This window comes from Terrapene carolina, unplaced genomic scaffold (genome assembly GCF_002925995.2).
Source record: "Terrapene carolina triunguis isolate 2854851 unplaced genomic scaffold, T_m_triunguis-2.0 Scaffold132, whole genome shotgun sequence".
NCBI lineage: Eukaryota > Metazoa > Chordata > Testudines > Emydidae > Terrapene > Terrapene triunguis.
The window spans coordinates 8,917,772-8,936,005 of NW_020664483.1; the positions used below are offsets into that span (position 1 = coordinate 8,917,772).

Sequence of the window (18,234 nt, forward strand, 5' to 3'; positions counted from 1 at the left end):
CCTGTGAATTGAGTGTCAGGATTTAATGTGTGCACTGAGCAGTTACCAAATCGTTTCTGGTTACAAGAATGTCTGAGGCTGGGAAATTAATGAAGCCTCTTGTCTTATATTTGTTTTAATTTTAGGTTTGGATGGTTCCATAAGAAATCATATCAATCTGTATAGAATAAAATGGGCGCTATAGTCGATGGCATGAGGGAGACCCTAGCACTTTATTTAAAAACAGCCAACATTTTGTATGAAACCAAAGCACTCTTCTGTGCATTTTGATTTCCACTTTTAAAATTCAAACTAACTAAGAGAGTTGTTCCAAATAGGATGTGCTCTGAAATGATCGTTCCATTAATAAATAAGACATTGTTTCTCTTGGAACGGATTAACCATTTTTATCCCTGCTGGGGGTGGGTTTGTTTTAATTGATGATGTTTCCCCCCAAACGATCAACTCTGTTGTGTGTCTTTAAATCTGGTTATTTGGTTGGTTTTGCTTTGAGGGGAGAAAATGATCAGATTAATACACAAAGACCCCCTGACATGATGCTCTGGAAAAAAAAAGAAGACGACGAAGAAATCACATACAAAGATAGCAGCCCACGTAGATTGGCCATATATGGAGTACCAGAGACTTCACAGGGATACCCTCTTCGGACCACCCCTTTGGCGAAAACAAACCACTACTGCATTCTCTCTCTGCCCTCCCCATTAAAAAAAATGATTAAAGCAAAGCTGCGGTCAGCAGTCCCCCCCCCGCACACACACACACACCCAGAAAACCAGCGGCTGCATGCTGCACATGGATAATCACAGCCCATCACATGGTTGCTGAGCTAATTCTGGGGCCAGTTTTCTCTGTTATTAACTGGAGGGGAAATGCAAAGGATTGCAGTGCAGTAGCAGCATCTGACGACTCAGGCTCCCACAGACTACTCTCCCCCCCTCCTTCCTCTCCTCCCCCCACCCCCTGATAGATGTCTATTAAAAGCTGCTGACGTGGGAAGGGACGGCCATCTTTGATGAGGGCACAGCTCCCGTTCCATTGAAGAAGGAGGCTTGGGGAGGTCAGGAGCGACTGTCCTTCCCTCCCAGCCGCAGCCGCAGCCCAGGGGCTGAGAACCCGCCGCCGGGCTGCCTGCACCGGACTCGGCAGAAGCCAAGGTAAGGGAGCGCGCCTGGACAGAGCCCTTTGTCTCCTGCCTAGAGCCCCGGGCACGGGGCAGGCAGGGCTGCTGCCGGCTGGGAGGAGAGCGGTAACCTCCACATCAGGTTATTTCTGCCCGCGGAAGGGGGCGGGGAGGGGGGGAGCTATTTATAAAGCCCTGTTTCCCTGGGGTCAGCAGCCTCCGTCTCCGGTCGGCTGCCCTGTGCACATTGCAGCAGCGGCTGGGCGGAGGGGTCAGCACCCGGGACAGCGGCGCTCGCCCGCCGAGGCAGAGCCCGGTTCAGCACCTCGGAGAGCGGCAGAGTCCGAGCTGTGCCGCTCAGCACCTGGGACAGCGGCGCTGGCGGGGGGCCACCGGTGCAGAGCCGAGGGGGGTGCAAAGGGAGCAGCGTCCCTGTGACATACGTTGCAAAGTGCTGGGGGGCGCCCCCCTGCCTCACTCGCCCTTCCACACCCACCTCTACAGCAGCAGGCTTTGGGGAGGGGGGAAATGCGCCCGTCCGGATCTTACTTATACCTTCCTCTGCCGCCAGCAGCCCGGCAACTGAGCCGTTTGCCCAACTCAATTGCTCGCCAGTTCCCTTCCTCCACCCCCTTCGCCACCCCACGCCCCCTTTCTGAATCCGGCAGTACCTACCTGCCTTCCTCTCCACACAGGGGCATGCCTGCCGAGCCGTGCCCGGGGGCCCCATAACACGAGTGTGCGCGCCCACGCGTGTGACTCCGGGCTGCTCGCTTGTCCTTGGTGCACTCCTGCACTGAACGGCGTTAATTGCTAATCCGGGCTTCGAACCAGAGACCGGGCAGCAGTTGTGGTTCGCGGATGTGCCCTGGGGCCCCTGCGTGTCCTGAGCCAGAGTCGCTCCCACGCCGGTGCGCTGGGGCAGATCCCGTGTCTTGTTCGAAACACAACCCAGGCGGGGGCGCCCATTGAAATAGGAATTAACACCCCACCAGCACCACCAAAGGAGGGGGCGGGGGGAGTCCAAGCCTGCAGCCTGTGCCCCGGGGCCTGGGCACTGCAGAGCTCTGCTAGCAGAGCGTGCCGGCTTATGTAACCCCTTTGCTGGACGGCCCGGGCATTGGCGCGGCTGCAGCCCCAACCCTGCCATTTCCTGGGGGCAGAGCCCAGGCCCGTTGCAAGGGAAGTGGGTACCTTTGCGGGGGGGGGGGGGGAGCAAGGGGGCGTCTCCGCAGGGTAAGGGAAAGGACCGGGTGTGCAACGCTGGTTCAACTCCATAGGGCTGCGCGCCCGCGGCACGTCCCGCCTGTTCTCTTGCGTTGCTGCGTCAGAGGCGAGCTCCTGGCGCGCGGTTGCCCCATTTCCCGGCCGCTTCCCGGGGCAGGCAGGAGCGCGGCGCGCGGCCGGCTCGGCGCCCGGCGCGTGGGCGGGGTGGGGGCTCTGCAGTGCCGCCCGAGGCGGTCACGTTTTTAAGGGCACGCTCGGGGGAGCGTCTCGCTCTCGCTCTCTCTCCCCGGGCTGCTCGGAAAACCCGGGCGAGTTGCTGCACGTCACGTTGCCTTGACTCCTGCAGCGGTGGAGGCAAGCTCCTGGGGGGGCTGGAGGAGCGCCAGAGACTGGCTGAGGGGGGCCCCAGGAGAAAGCCGCCATCCCATGCACAGGGCTGCTGCACCCCCTGGCTTGAAGGGGTTCCCATCATATACAGGGTTTGCGGTTTGGTTCAATGGCTCTCAGCATACACACACACACACACAAATGGTTCCAGCGCCCTTGATCCCACGTTCACCCCGCATCACGCTTACCAGCCTCTTCGGTGTCACTTGCGTCTGCCAGGCAGGCTCAGGGCCGGATTAACCTGTTGTGGGCCCGGCGCCAAACATATCTGTGAGCCCCCTGGGGGCAATGGGGCATGGCGCGGGGGGTCGGTCCCCGGCGTGAGGGGCCGGTCGGGGGCATGGCATGGCAGGGGCGGCCCTGCTCTGCCCAGCCCAGTGCAAGGGCACCATTTACAAACCGGCAGTTGCCAGATGCACAATGGCCCGCCCGGCCCTGTGCTGCCAGCGTGCCCCTTCCCCTCCGGGGCGGGCCCATGCTGCCCAACACCGGAATACACCCCCCCCCCCGATTCCCTATGACCAGAGCCCCCACAGACTCGCTATGCCCAGGGCCCTCCCCGACCGTGCCACAAATGCACAGCACCCTGCACATCACCACAACTGCCCAACACCCCACACAGAACCTCCACTCACAGAGATCTTTCCGGCTCCCTCACAGCCCAGGACCCTCTCCCCTTCTACCCCCGCCCACCCAGGCCCTCCAGAGACCCACTCCGCATGCCCTGCCTCCTGGCCGGCAGCACAACCAGGGCTGGTCCCAAGGCGGGGAATCGCTCTGGCCCCTCAGGAGTGGCGCGATCAGCCAGGCCAGGGCCTGTCCCGGCTGGGCTCTCTCAGAACCCATTTGCATGGAGGGGTCCAGCCAACCCCCCCACACTGCCCTCCCCCAATTGGCTGAGACTGGCCAGGCTTCTGCACCAGTCCCGGGCAGCTCAGCTCCAGGGAGACAGGTGGGGCCCCCCAGGTGGTGGAAAGCAGAGACTGCCTGGAGCTGGAGGTGCATTGGGATCCGGCCAGGAGGCAGAGAGAACCTAGCAGGTGGGGTCAGGGGGTGAAGATGAACCCTTGGCCAGTGGGCAGGCCAAGAGGAGCAAGTGGAGGGGGACCCAGCGGGCTGGCGGGGCCTTGGGGTGTAGTGGAAGCAGAGAAGGCCAGGGTCCCTTCTGAGCATGGGCCCGGCTCCATGGCGTCACTGACGCTATTGTAAACCCAGCACTGGGCAGGCTACCCTGGAGATGTGGGAGATCAAAGAGCGCTGCTAGGAGGTAGGGAGAGCCCCCTCCCCGTCTTACCCTGGGCTTGCTCCAGCCTTTGGACAAATGCAGGATCTGGCAGGAAATTGCCCATGTCCTGGCTGGGTTCTGTCTGCTGCCTGCACTGGGTGGGTGACACTGGCCTGAACAGGATGGGTTACGCAGAGCAGGCAGGGCTTGGAAATGTACCTACCAAAGGGGGGGGAGGGGGAGAGCGCTGCTTTGCCAGTGCCTTGCAGGGAAGGTAATTTTCCAGGGCTTAATTTGTGCCAGCAGGGCTGAGCTCTGGCACCTCTGGGCTTGGCAGTTCATACTCCCCCCCCCCCAGCACCTCTGGGTGGCAGTTCATAGCCCCTGCATCTCTGGGCTTGCTAGCTCAGTTATAAAAGTAAAAAAATTGCTTGAGCCCCTGAACATAATTGAGCCTGGGCACCTCTTTCATTACAAATTAAGTACTGTAATTTTTCCCTGCTGGCCAGTGCCAGAGGCAGAAAATGTGGCTCAAACTTCAGTGCTGACGTGGGAGCAGTTTCATCCTTCACTGGCACCGTGACTCTGGCCGGGAGCTGTGGTTGGCAGGGTGGAATGACATGACTGAAGCCCCTTCCAGGCAAGAGCTGGGAGTCCAGCAAGTCTGTTCAGGGGCCACGGGATATGTGTGACTGCCAGGGAAGGGAGGACGAGACCGCAGTGTGCTTAGCAGGGAACACACCGATCCAGGGAGAGAAATGGAGTAAAAACGAGCGAAAGAAGGAGAACAGGAAAAGCAAAAGGAGTTAGGAGAGAGAGGAGAAGGGGAAGGGAGAAACGAAAGTGTTGCCTCTCTGAAGAGGGTCAGGAATCCGGTCCCGGGCTGAGTTATTCTTGAAGTCCACAAACTGGTTCTAACACCCTTCCGCAGTGTCCCACCAGCTGCTTTTACTGTCTTTTTGTGCCTGAGTCATATTTCAAAATACTTTGCCAGGTGCTAGAAAAACATGGTTGGAAAATCTTTCAGTAGCACTGCGTGTCTTTAAAGAAACCCCAGACTCCTAAGATCAATTGCATTAACTGAGAAGGAAGAAGATGCTGCAGTAGAAGTGTGCGCGGGAGGTAAGGGGCAATCTCGCCCCCTGCCTGGTCCCAAATATTTGGCAACCTCTTTGTAACGTTAGGAGAAGGAATTTCTTCAGAACACAAAACACCAGCGGCTCTAAACCAAAGGGGGAGGGGGTTGTGGGGTGGGTAAAATATGAGCGTTACTATGCAGACAGATGGTCTTATTATTTATTCAGAGACAAGGGAGCATCATTTCTGGAGTTTCAAGGGACTCTTGCCGTCCACCTTTAAAAGACACAGCTGCCAAAATAGAGTTCCACAATGTCCCATCCCATTGCCAAGAGATGCAGGCTGTGAAAATTAGAATGAAGCATTTTTTTTTGGTACCTCTGCATAGTGCAGACAGAGGTCAGCCAGGAGGACATTCCCTGTGTGTTCAATGACTTAGATGACTCAGGAGAATCAGTTTGTAAAGGGATGATGGACACACATCCAAAAAAAAAAAGAAAGAAAGAAATAGATGGCCAGATTTTTCAAAGGTGCTGAAGTCTGTTTGCAGCTCCCATCGAACTCAACAAGAACTGTAGGAGCCTAGCATCGTGAAGAAATCAGATCAATATTATTTAACTTACTGTGTAAACTGGAGCGAATAGAAGGGTGGGTTTTTCAAAAGTGCTTAGTATTAGCTTAAGGCGGTTGCCTTAGGGAGTTTTACCATTAATTTCAGTGGGGGCAGAGCTAGTCTGATGCTGAGTCCTCTCGAAAATATCACCCTGAGGACTTTCTCTTTAATGAGAAAAAGAACTGATTTTTTTTTCAGAGCAGCTTCCCTAAAACTGAGAGTCAACATGCAGCTGTAGGTTTAAGCAGTAAGGACTTGATCCAAAGCTTTCCGAAGTCAATGGAAAGTCTCCCACTGACTTAAATGAGCTTTGGATCCAGCTGTAACACTGAATTGTTAAGGCAAATTAAGCCTGGTCTCCATGCAGCTTTTGTGCTGCTTTAACTATATCTAAATTTAGGGGAATCCGCTATATCAGTGTTTCTCAAACTGGGGTCGCCACTTGTGTAGGGAAAGCCCCTGGCGGGCCGGGCCAGTTTGTTTACCTGTCCCGTCCGCAGGTCTGGCCGATCGCGGCTCCCAATGGCCGCGGTTCGCTGCTGGGGGCCAATGGGAGCTGCTGGAAGCTCAACTGGAAGAGAAACGATTAACAAATTGTTAATTGTTAACGCCAAGGGACGTACTGGCCGCCGCTTCCAGCAGCTCCCATTGGCCTGCAGCGGCGAACCAAGGCCAGTGGGAGCCGCGATCGGCCAGAACAGCAGGCCGGGGCAGGTAAACAAACCGGCCCGGCCCGCCAGGGGCTTTCCCTACACAAGCGACGACCCCAGTTTGAGAAACACTGCGCTATATCAATATAAACACCTTTATACTAGTATAACTGCATCCACACTAAGGGGTTGTACCTCTTTAAGTGTTTCTTCACCAATATAGGTATAAAAACTGAGCGTAGACCAGCCTTTAGAAAATAAAATCTCTCTCTATAAAAAAAGATGACAATTTTTAATAGACTCTTTTATTTTTACTGATAAGGTGCAGCCAGTGCATAGTAACTAGGACCATGGCTCATTTTTAATTAAAACATCATTTAGGGTCGGATCTTGCGCCATGGAGGTCAATGGGAAGTTTGCCATTCATTTCAGTGGGAGCAGGGTCAGATTCTTACAGAACCAAGTTAGGACTGGGAATTTTTTTTTACAATTTGTTAATCGTTTCTCTTCCAGTTGAGCCCAGGAACATAAGATATTTCAGAGAACGAAGAATCTGTGCAGCTAATTTGTTTAGCGCACATCTCTTATTTAGCAGTTGTACCCCACTAAATATTTTCTGTTGAATTTCTGCCTTACTTCTCTGTCATATGATTTGAAATAGTTGCGCCTTGATCATTTAATCCCGGATTTAGCAAAACACTTAAGCACATTATTAACTTCAAGCAGGTCTTTAAATCCTGTGAACTAAGAGTATGCTAAAATTAAGCATGTGCTTAAGTGCTTTGCTGTGTTGGGGCCTTATTTCCGTATTTTGTAACTGATTCCCTTTGGGCCTGATGCTGCAGTATTTGCCTGGGCACAATTCCCATTCAGATCAGTGAATTCTTGGCCACGCAGGAGTACACGGCTAGACACTTTATTCACTAGAGAGATCACCAACATTCTTTTAGTGTCTGTCTCTACTTTATCTTAAACGAAAACCTTTTTAAAGGAACACCTTACCACCAGTGTAACACAAGTGATGATACCAATATTACTTTCATAAAGCATCTTTCATCTTAAAGATTTATGAGCTGCTCTAAAGACAGCGGACTAGATACCTCACACTCAGTTCCTCCAGATTCTCATTGGTGTAACTCCACAGATGTGTAGAGTGACTCTGGATCTACACTAAGAATAGACCGTTATGTACAAGACTCATTACTTCACCCACGGCTGAAATGCAGACCCCACTGGGGACACTAGAGCTGGCACGCCTACTCTTGAGCAAAGTCTAGAGCTTCCCTAGCCATAAATTGTCAAAAATGTAGCTCAGCAAAGCACTCGTCCATCTGTAGCCACCTTCCTTTCATCCCTAACTACCATCCCAAAGCGCCCCCAAGTTTGATAACCTTCCGTTTCTTACTTGTTGGCCTTGCAGATCAGGCTGCTGCATTGCACTGCAGCAAGAGCTTTCCTAAAGTCCACATACATTATATTCATAGCTTCATCCCGTCAACTCCCGCTTGTTCCTTCATTCCGAAGCACTTACTCATGTTCTTCTTTATGTGAAGCCTATACTTAATTGGACCACAACTTTCCATACCTCGCCCTGTCCTGTCTCATTGTTTTTTCTAACATTTTCCTCCATGGCTGAAGTCAAATTTATAGGACTGGAAGTTACTGGCCCTCTCCTGATCTTGGATGATGATAGTCATTCTCCATAGCTAAGGTGGCAGGGCCCCTTGCATTATCAGTGCTATTTTTGTCTCCTTTCTTATCCTAAAGCATTCTTAAATGTCTGTTTTTTAGGTTTTCCTTTGTCTTTTGCCACTTTCCTTTAGCATTTTGGAATGGAACTCCATTTTGGCTTGAAGAATGTAATTATGTTAATTTCCTAATCACCTTTTCAGTCATGAGCATGGCTGTCTGCAACAATAATCAAATAGGAATCAATGGACGTTATAATGAAATGTCAACTATGAGCTCAAATATCAAGGGGGCTTTAAGTCCATGGTCTAAAGAGAGAAGAGCTTTTGCAGTGTACTAGGGGCCTGATCCAAAGCATATTGCAATAATTGGAAAGACTCCCATTGACTTCAGTAGACTTTGGATGAGGTCCTAAATGATAAGGCCATCAATATTTTAATTTCTTAATGATGAGAGCAAGGGATGGACAGGTAACAAAAAGATACCATTCCCAAGTGCAACATTTACTGATTGAATACATTATCCAAATGGAAACTGTGCACACCATTCATCTTTACAACAGGGCTTTGTTGCACATTTTAGCAATTTAAATTTTAAAAGGGCCAACAGAATGATCTGTGTATGCCTCATCTGAAATGTATTGTTATGCTGTAGTCCTAAAAAGAATAGCATTTATTAAAGCTTTATAGCTTTTCTTCATTGGTAATGATAGATATGGTATCTCATCTTATGCAAGAAAGGAGGTCGGATTCTAATCCAAATGAAAAAAAGAGGCACAAAGTAATTAATCATGGATGTTTCACTGTTCCTTTGGAAGCTGAATGCTCATTTGGCATTGACCAAACTGACTATTCTGGCCGCGTACTTGGGGAGCACTTAGGTTTTCGGTTATTCTTTTATTATTGTTTCAAGCTATGGTTAGTTATTGGGACAGATCCTCTGCTAGTGTAACTTAACAGAGCTCAAATTGATCGACAGTCTGGCCACAACATTATTTTTCAGTCAATAGCTGCTGTTGAGTTTTAAATGAATTGGTAGTTTAGTCAGAGGCTCGGAGGCCCAGACTTTTCAAGGTATTTCCTTGGGAGTTGGGCACTTAAATACCTTTAAAAATCTGGTCCTAAAATCCTACTCTCTTTGCATTAACATTTTCGTGAAGTTGAAGTTTCAAATATTATTCTTTAACAGAAAGATTTGAAAAAGTTTATATTGCTTATAAATGGTGATGATGATGATGATGGTAGGAAGAAAATGACGGTGAAGAAATATACACACCTGTACTGATTAATAAGATTATAATTCAGTCTTGGGTTCTGCTGCAGTCTTGTGGTATATGATATCAGCCGAACTTTTTAATGAGGTTAACAGCGATGAGCCAGATTCGGTTCTCTGTTACTGATGTGAATCCATCTGAGTTTCAGCTGAAGCCGCTGGATTTACCCAACTGTTCAGAAGGTCAAATCAGAGACAAGAATCTGACCCTAGCTCTCTATAAATACATGCATACACAAGTAAATCTGTTCCTGTAGAAAGGGTAATGCATTTTGATTCCTTATGTTGACTTTCCATGTCAGTTTATTAGTCCTGTCTAATTCTTCAGTTTTGCCATTTTTCTTTATCAAGGAGATTTGACAAATATCTTCTAAATGACAACCCATATCACTGCCACATTACCGGATCTTTAAAAAAAATACATTTAACCCTTTAACACCCACCATTTCTCATTCTACCAGCAGTGTGACTCAGCTGTTGGTGGGCTAAAGTAGAAAAAATGTATCATTGAATACATTTCTAACAGGAAGCAAGGGAACTGATATTTTATATGTATTTTTTTTATAATTATAGTTTTCCTTCTGTTTTTAATATGGCAAAATTATGGTGCCCTAAATATACTGGTAGAGGCAATATTATAATTATCATAGTTCTGTGTAATTGCTAATAACAAAAATGTGTTTGCTAGCCCGTGATTACAGAAGGACGTTTCACATATGTGATTTTTGACATTAATGCACGATTTGCCATTTCTTGCGCAAAAACCTACCAATTAACAGGGAGGTGCATATTACGGCTAAAAACACTACAGAAGCACTGCATATATTTTGCCAGTATGCTACAGAGCATTTGCTAGGGCATATTTGTAATTCTATGCTGATTGCTTTACTCTAATACCATAATAGCCTGATTCTGCAAAGTGCGGAGTGTCTGTTATCTCAGTTATCTCAGAGTCTGACCCAAAGCCCACAGAAGTCAACAGAAACACACCCGTGGGCTTCAGTGGGCTTTGGATCAGGCGCATAGATATCAGAGTGGGATGTATTCTAAAGGATCTCAGTACGATACAGCTTCAGCTGCTGCCATTCTTTATAATGTTTGTGGAGCTGAAATACTTTTAAATCAGAAGAAATTCTGGGGAATGTTTCTCTGGGTTGTGATATGAGTGTACCCAAACAGGTCATTTCATTTGTTCTCATACAAATAAATCAACCAGTTGTAGAATAGGTGAATTGCTTGTTTTAATTTTTTCCCTCAAGGAAGTTTATAATGACGCCAGTACACATGCCAACTTATCGCTCTGCTTATAATATGTGTTTGCTTGAGCTACAGTAGAAATCTATTTGAACAACAGAACTGATCTGTCAAAAACGGAATGACTGTTCATAGATGGATGTTTTAAAACAAACAAAAAATGAACGTTATGGATTTCTACTGTAAATTAAGCAAATACGTGCCCTTTTACTTGCTATATACCATGTGTATCCTAACAGACTCAAGGGTTAAGATACATCATATGCAAATGTTGCTCATATAATTAACCTCTTTTGAAGGAAAGCTACTGCAAACTGATTCCTGAAAAATGTTTTAGTTGCATCTACAGGATTAATTTGTATTCTGCTTTGCCTTGTTTTTTGTCAGTATTAATATTTTAGGTCCAATCCTGCTTTCATTCCTATCGGTAAGAATTTTGCCTATTACTTCAAAGGCAAAGAGGATAAGTTCCTTTCTTCAGAAAGCAGGGCATTGAAATTGATCAGCTGGTGAGAGTGCTTCAGAAATATACCCTACATCTCTTAAAGCTCAGAGTTTGGTTCTTGGACTATCCAATATATTACAAATCATGTGAACAGTGAAATTTTATTCTTAATTTATTAGACACAAACATCTCTCTTTGCAATCGTTTGTTCTTGAAGGAAATGCAAGCAACAAAATTGCTATTAATATAAATTTGGGCCCATGTGTACCAACTATTTTGTTATAGGAACCCTAGTCTAGTGATTAAAGCATAAGACTGGCAATCAGGAAATCTAAATTCAGATCTGGGTCTGCCACATGTTAGTTGTGTGTGATCTTGGACAAGTTACTTTGACTCTCTGAACCTCATTTCCCTCATCTGTAAAAATGAGAATAATGGCCTATATGTTCAAAAAGTGATTTTGTTTTGGGTGCCTCACTTTTTGGCACCCTACCTGAGACATTTTAAAGAGGACTGATTTTCAGAAAGTGCAGCATACATGTGCTCTTAAAATCTGGCCCCTTTAAATTGTCTCAAGTTGGGCACCCAAAAGTTGAGACACCCAGAATATTTAGCCACTTTTGAAAATGTTGGAAGGAAGGTGCACTAGCAAGACGAAGTACTTTTATTAAACATTGCTAGGAATGTATTATATTTATGGTAGCATAAGGAAAAACTAATGGGGGAAGGGAAAAATAGGATGAAACATGTATAGGTCTGATTCTGATCTCACTCTGGTATATATCAGGAGTAATGCCACTAATGTAAATGGAGTTATAGTGGTGTTAAACCCATGTGTGTAAGAAAGAATCAGGACCTACGGATCCAGCCCTGACTAACTGACACAGTGCAAATTCCAAATTGAGAACACTGCAGTTGAATATACAAGTTGAAATTTTCTTTCTGTGAGCATTTGAGCTTAACATTTGCTTTGTGCAAGTATTCATACACGTGACACGCCAATGCTTGAAGGCTCTCAGAAAGCAAACCTAAAAGGTGTGTGAACACAAATCAAAATCCACTATTGAATTGCAGCAAATATCCACCAGAAAACATTCCCACTATTTGCTCGCCTGTATGAAAATGATTGAAATATACACATTGTCTCTGCACAGCCTTTTCATGGATTTCTTTAAAATCTTTAGCATTAAGAAGTTGGTCCGATGAAAGATATCACCTCACCCACTTTGTCTCTTTAGCATTAAGAAATGTTTTCTTGGGTTCTGCCACCCACTTCTGCCCTGGCTGAAAAACATTTCTGTCTCTTATCATAAGAGGGTGTTTTAAAGCCAGATTGGATGGCTCTCAGATGTGGTAGCTTTTGTTGTGGAGGCCTGTCAGTTTAGTACATTTCTGAGATGAGTACATCAGGGAACAGACAGTGGGAAAAAAAACCCTTAAGGCTTTGAGAATGTGCTGAGTATAATTTAAAATGCTATATAGACAACTTCTTTAACGTAACACAGTAGGGACAGCTCAGCTCAGTGCCTCTTTAAAGTTATTTTCTTTATTAGCAGGGGATTTTTCAGTCATCAGATCTTCTAGTCGTTCGTTTCTCAAGGATTGACTGTTCTTAATACTATGAGGTTGTTGTTCTGGGAGCAGGTAGCTAACTTTCACGGGTCATGCATCTGTTCTGAGAATCATTTGCTGAATGTGATAACGCTACTATTTAACAGGTTAATGACTAAGAATGCAAAAGGGCTGCATGGACAGTGAAGTGGATGTCCATTACTGTAGTACCGAAATGGCCAGATTAGCCCCTGGGGCATTTAATGCTGGTATATTAAGCAGCCTGGCAGATGGTAGTTATAGAACAGGCTAGTGGCATTTCAGGTTCTCAGAGGGCATCAGCTCTGTAGCCTTTTTGTTTCTTGAAAATGTAAGGCAAAAAGCTACCCTCTCTTCCACAGTGCTTTACCCCATTGATGTCAGTGAGGGAGCCACACACATAAGAAGAGAAGGACTCGTGGATCCAAGGGGAGAAATTTAAATTATAATACACTGCATTTTTATATGATCAAAGCACTGTACAGACATTAACCAACTAATCCTTCCAGCAGCCCTGTGAGGTGGGTAGGTTACTAGGATTGCCCCTATTTTACAGATAGGGAAACTGAGACAGAGAGGTGAAGTGACTTGCCAAGGCCATAGGGTGTTTAAGTGGCAGAACCAGTAGTACAACTCAGGACTGCCTGAATCTCAACCCTGTACTCATTTCTCCAGACCACGTCACTGTGATAGTAGTAAACACTGATGTTGTGGTAGCACCCAACGGTTCCAATTAGGCTCAGGGGCCCCATTGTGTTTGGTGTGTTCTAGAAAAGACAGTCTCTGCCCTGAGGGCCTTGCAGTGTAAAGACACAAGCAGATGAAGGGTAGCAAGTCGGGGGACACTGTACAACCAAGTGAGTCTGGTGACGAATTGGCTCAGCTTTGTTAGTTCTATGAATTGCAGTCATTCTTTGGGTTGGGTTTGGTTTGATTGGGTATGACCCCTGCCTTCCTGTTTTACCCATAGATTTAAAAGTCCATAAAAATGTCATCATGGGTTACAGTTAATTGTGTTACATTGTACATGCCATGATATTATTTGTAATTTTAATAAACTTGTTACCTACGTTAGAGGATCTTGCATCTTGGACATTGACTGTGGGAGGTGGAAATGGCGTTTGGTAGTCTAGATTTTTTTTTAAAAAATTACCTCTGGAGGAGGAAATGAAGCTGTTTTTTTTTGATGCTGCTCCTTTTCAGATGGTTAGAAAAAGTATTCTCCTGATCTTTTCAAAATAGACTCCTTATGCCAAGTCACACCTTCCACCTCGACTGGTAGATGGTGGACTTGCATGTCCTATTTGAGAGCCAGCTACTGGACTTTCCTTCTCTCTTGGCTAGATGTTTGATGTACTGGCTCTCTCCTCTAACTTACTGGACCTCAGCAATTCATTCCCCTTCTGTCTTGATTACTCTATTTCTCTCTGACATCCTCTCTGCTCATTTCTCACATACAGAAGATCCTTTTGTCATGGTTCCTTTGTTCCATGGATTAGGCACTGACCTCTGTGGCTGTCCCAGAATTCATTCTTCCATGTTACCTTTCATTTCTGCTTCAGATCCACTCTTATGCTCTATTGAACCCCACTGCTCTTCTCTGCACCATCCATTACCTTGATCATCACATTCTTCCTTACCAAGTTGATTCTAGAGTCCTGTTATTCTTTGCTGTTTCTCAAAATGTCCTCCTGAGGCTTTTCTTGTATTGCCCAGTTCTCCTACAAAAAAAAGTAGCTCTCAGAAGCTCTCTCTTTAACCGAGAGAAACAGCCAGAAGACATCTCACTGCACAGCACCATGGGACTGAGAGAAAGAACATGGGCAGAATGTTGCTGCTATAGTGATTAAAGGCAAGATTTTCAAAGCACTCAGTATTGGTCTAACTCTGCTTCCATTGCAATCAAATTCCCATTGGCTTTAACAGGAGCAGAGTTAGGCCAGCACTTCTTAGCGTATGCACAATGTGTCTCAGGTGGCACGTGACCAGGATTCATCACCAAATTTGGTCTGCTGGTTGGATCATTAGCTTCTCCATCCCAGGCCGGGTACTGATGGGGAGTACGATGCCAATGCTGATCCATGCCACCCGGGCCAGTACTGAGAAATTCTGAAAATCCCACCTCAAAGTCTTATTGTTCATCTCCCAATCATCTAGCAAGACGTCCAGATTGTAAACAGCAAGAGATAAGGACAAAGAAATCTTCTTGTGTTGACTGTATCTTTACATGCTAATTGCTCCCGCTACATACAATGCATGTACGATGACAATTACTAGTTGTATGTTATGTATATCGTTTCTAAATGGCTAGTGTTTCATTGGTTGCTAGCAACCTGGTTTCTGTGGTTAAATTACTCTTGGACCTATGTTTAAATAAGGAATAGTGTTTGGGTTACAAACTTCCTAGGTTACTGTGGTTAAATGGTGTATATTGTTTTGCTTGGTAGGTATTTTTTTATTATTATTCATTCTGGCCTTTTTCCCTTCTAGACTAATTTACCATATATCCTGAGTAAAAAAATGTAGCCAAAATTTTAGCCAACACCAAACCCACCTCTGAATTGGTTTGCCCATTGCTTTGCATGCAAAATTAGACATGCATCTCATTTGGAGCCACAAAACCTGGATCTGGACATGCAGAATGAGCAGCTGGAAGCCCACCTATCTAGTTTGCTTTTGCATGTGACTATGTGCAGACCCAAATCAGTGCATGCCCATTTTGGCAGATGCAATCAGCTGGATCCGCACATTTGGAGGCTGAGGCTATCCTGCTGTTTGGTGTGTGCATGTTCCATTTGTAGCAGAAATATTGCAGGGAAATTTTCCCAAACCTCCTTTTTTTGGACCTAAGTCTGTAATCTGTCTGCCACTCAGAACTCCTATGGACTTCACGGGGAGTTCCGTAAGGATGATGCTTGCAAGAAACAGTACTTAATGTCTGATAAGGTAGATATATAAACTGTTGATTTTTATAGGTAACCCCTGCTTGCTTGGAGTGGCACATCCCCTAGAAATTGATTAGCCTGCTACATCCTTGGCTAAGAGAGATGTGCCATTTAGCTCCAGAGGTCCCAGGTTTGATCGCCATGAAACTGGATTATTCTCTCCTGGGAAAGGCACAAGTACATTCTTGCTGTATCTTTAAGGTAGAATACAGATTTATGGAGCTGCGATGCTGGATCATCTGCCTCCAGTAACGCTGTCTCTTTATCCATTTTTCAAATAATCAGTCTTGAGAATGCCATGCCAGTATCTGAATGCTCAAGTTTGACAGTCTGTCCGTAATGAATGGAGCCATCTCTCCCTGCAAATTCCTCTCCCTCTATGTGCAAGTATCTGGTGCTACCTGTTCGGGATTGAAGTCTATTAAATAGTGCCACTTTTGTCCCTGATGCAATACATAAGTCTGCATTTTTCAGTGATTGTTTCGTTTTAGAAGGTTTGGAGATTACTTTGATCCATTCACTGAGGAACACACCAATGTCACTATTGCCAGAGAACATTTTTACTGATAACATGAAGTGCTTTCTCTTGTCTGAGTCAGAGATGTCCAATGTTTTGGCCGTGCAACAGTTCTTTCCTTCCAAATTTAGCTGTTGCATTCCTTGGTTGTGGTGTCCTATTCCAATGAAAGCAGGTGGTTGTGACTCTTGTTCAGAGCAACCATCACATTCCCTTTGCTCGTTTTTTTTTCTTTTTCTTCCATCCACTGCCCATACAATCGTCTCCTCGTTTCCTGGTTTTGGTACATGTCCTGAGTGCCTTGTTCAGGGAGATTCCAGGGCACTAGATTACAATAATCCAGCCTGTTAACTGATGTTGCAACACTATACCCTACAATTAATATTATTCTAATAGGGCCCAGGATGATTTGCTTTAGGAAACTGATATTGTTCCAAAAAATTAGGTGCTATGTATGCTTAGTAAAAATCTTTAGTACTTGAATTTCTGGCAATGGAGCCTCTAAAAGGTATTAATCTATTAGGGTGTACAGGGCTCTCTCCCATTGGGTCTGATTTTAGCTTCAATTCTGGTTTAATCAGAGTCCTCTACTTTAGCTCAGCATCATAATCTGGGGTCACCATTATTCAGCCAGATTCCTAAAAATATCTACTCTCTCTTCACAGGGGTGTGGTCCAACTCCCACTGATGTCAATAGAAGGATTCCCGTTGATTTCAGTGAGTGTTGTTTTGGGCGTTAGGCAATTAACTTTGCAAAGCATTTTTGTGGCCTGGTAGGATGACTCTGACATCCCTTGAGACTGCTTCCTAAACTGGCCAGTGCATTGACTAACAAAAGAGTCGTAATTGGACAGATGCTTGTAAACTTCCAGAATTTCTCTTCCTTAGCCCTAAACCTTACAGAGCCTACAAGGCAGAGTCCCAAAGCCTTTCTGCTAAACATGATCTCCACAGGGCTATGCATCCTGTCAACACAAAGATTCCCCACTGCTCTGTTAGTGACGGTAATATAGCATTCAGGCCTGTATATTTGCCTGAAATAGAATTTTGGGTTTTGCTTGCCCGTTTGACTTTTGATATTCTTATATCCTTACTAACATGTGTGAACAAAGAACAAAGACACTGTGTGTTGCTTCTACCCAACCAGATGGGTTTGTTAGTATAATGAGAAGACTCTCACGGGTGTCTCCGAAGCACTATGCCTCTAGAGGCTACTTGTGGGATGGTGCAGAGTATAGATCACCCCTTGCTCAGGACTATGCCTACAGGCATAAACTACAGCATAGTTGGCAGATTTAAACAAAATACAGCTACACGTCTGCATGACATCAAGTTTCCAATCTGTGAATTAGCCTTTGGTGCCATTAGTTTTTGGCACAGCTAGAACCAACCTACATATACATGGATGTCTGCAGGAAGCCAATGTTTGCAGAGTACAACCATTGTATAATAGCAGCGTAGTTGTTTCTTAAACAGAGAGAGAGAGACCGGTGAGTGAAGTGGTAAATATTGCCATCTATTCCTTGGAAATGCACATTTCCTATGCAGCTCGCAGTCAGGAAATCAAAGCAAGTCACCATTTGTAATTGTCACAAGGGAAAAATTGGACTTTTTCTTTAGCTGAAAAAGCAAATGAGCTGGGACCAAATATGGAAAAAGAATTATATTTCAAAGGATGCATATGTAGATATCTGTACAGAATCCTGGACGTGTTTCGGGAAAAGGCTTTGAATTAAAGTGTTGCTTCAGTGGAAACCATGATACAAAATGAAAAAGAGACTAAAAAGTGCATATAATAGAAGTGATCACATAAAGCTGTGCTGATAAGCAGTCACTCACAGTGTAGCTCCATTAGAGAAGATGATAGCTATTTGAAAGGTTATGTTTAGTAGCGACCTTGTGACTCTGACTTCCAGGCTGTTAAAAACTATTTGTGTGACTAACTGCGCAGCAGTGCTACTCCCCCCTCCCCGTAATCCAAACCACAAACCGCCCTGGAACACCCAAACCACAAACCAGCCCCCCTACCTAGTGCCACAGTCCCACATGGCTGAAGTAAGCAAGGCAACGACCCGCAAGCGAAAGGCATAATCAAATCCAAAGCAGGCTTGTAAGCTTTTTATTAGCAGTGTGCTCATGCGCAGAAAAGAGGATTGCACAACCGAGAGCCAATCACGCTCTCCGGCGGGAAATTAAAAAAAAAAAGCAGAAGCCCCGCCCCCC

The 18,234-nt window shown here is 45.8% G+C and overlaps 1 protein-coding gene and 1 pseudogene across 1 annotated transcript in view; one reads left to right on the top strand and one right to left on the bottom strand.

The window, feature by feature from the left end:
• Nucleotides 1–1,091: 1,091 nt before the first annotated feature.
• Nucleotides 1,092–18,234, top strand: part of SNAP25 (synaptosome associated protein 25) — a 98,786-nt gene continuing 81,643 nt past the window's right edge. The window contains exon 1 of the mRNA XM_024218343.3: nt 1,092–1,154. The gene's annotated coding sequence lies outside the window, so the exon portion shown is untranslated. The remainder of the gene's footprint in view (nt 1,155–18,234) is intronic.
• On the bottom strand, nt 15,606–16,266 carry LOC112119617 (annotated as a pseudogene).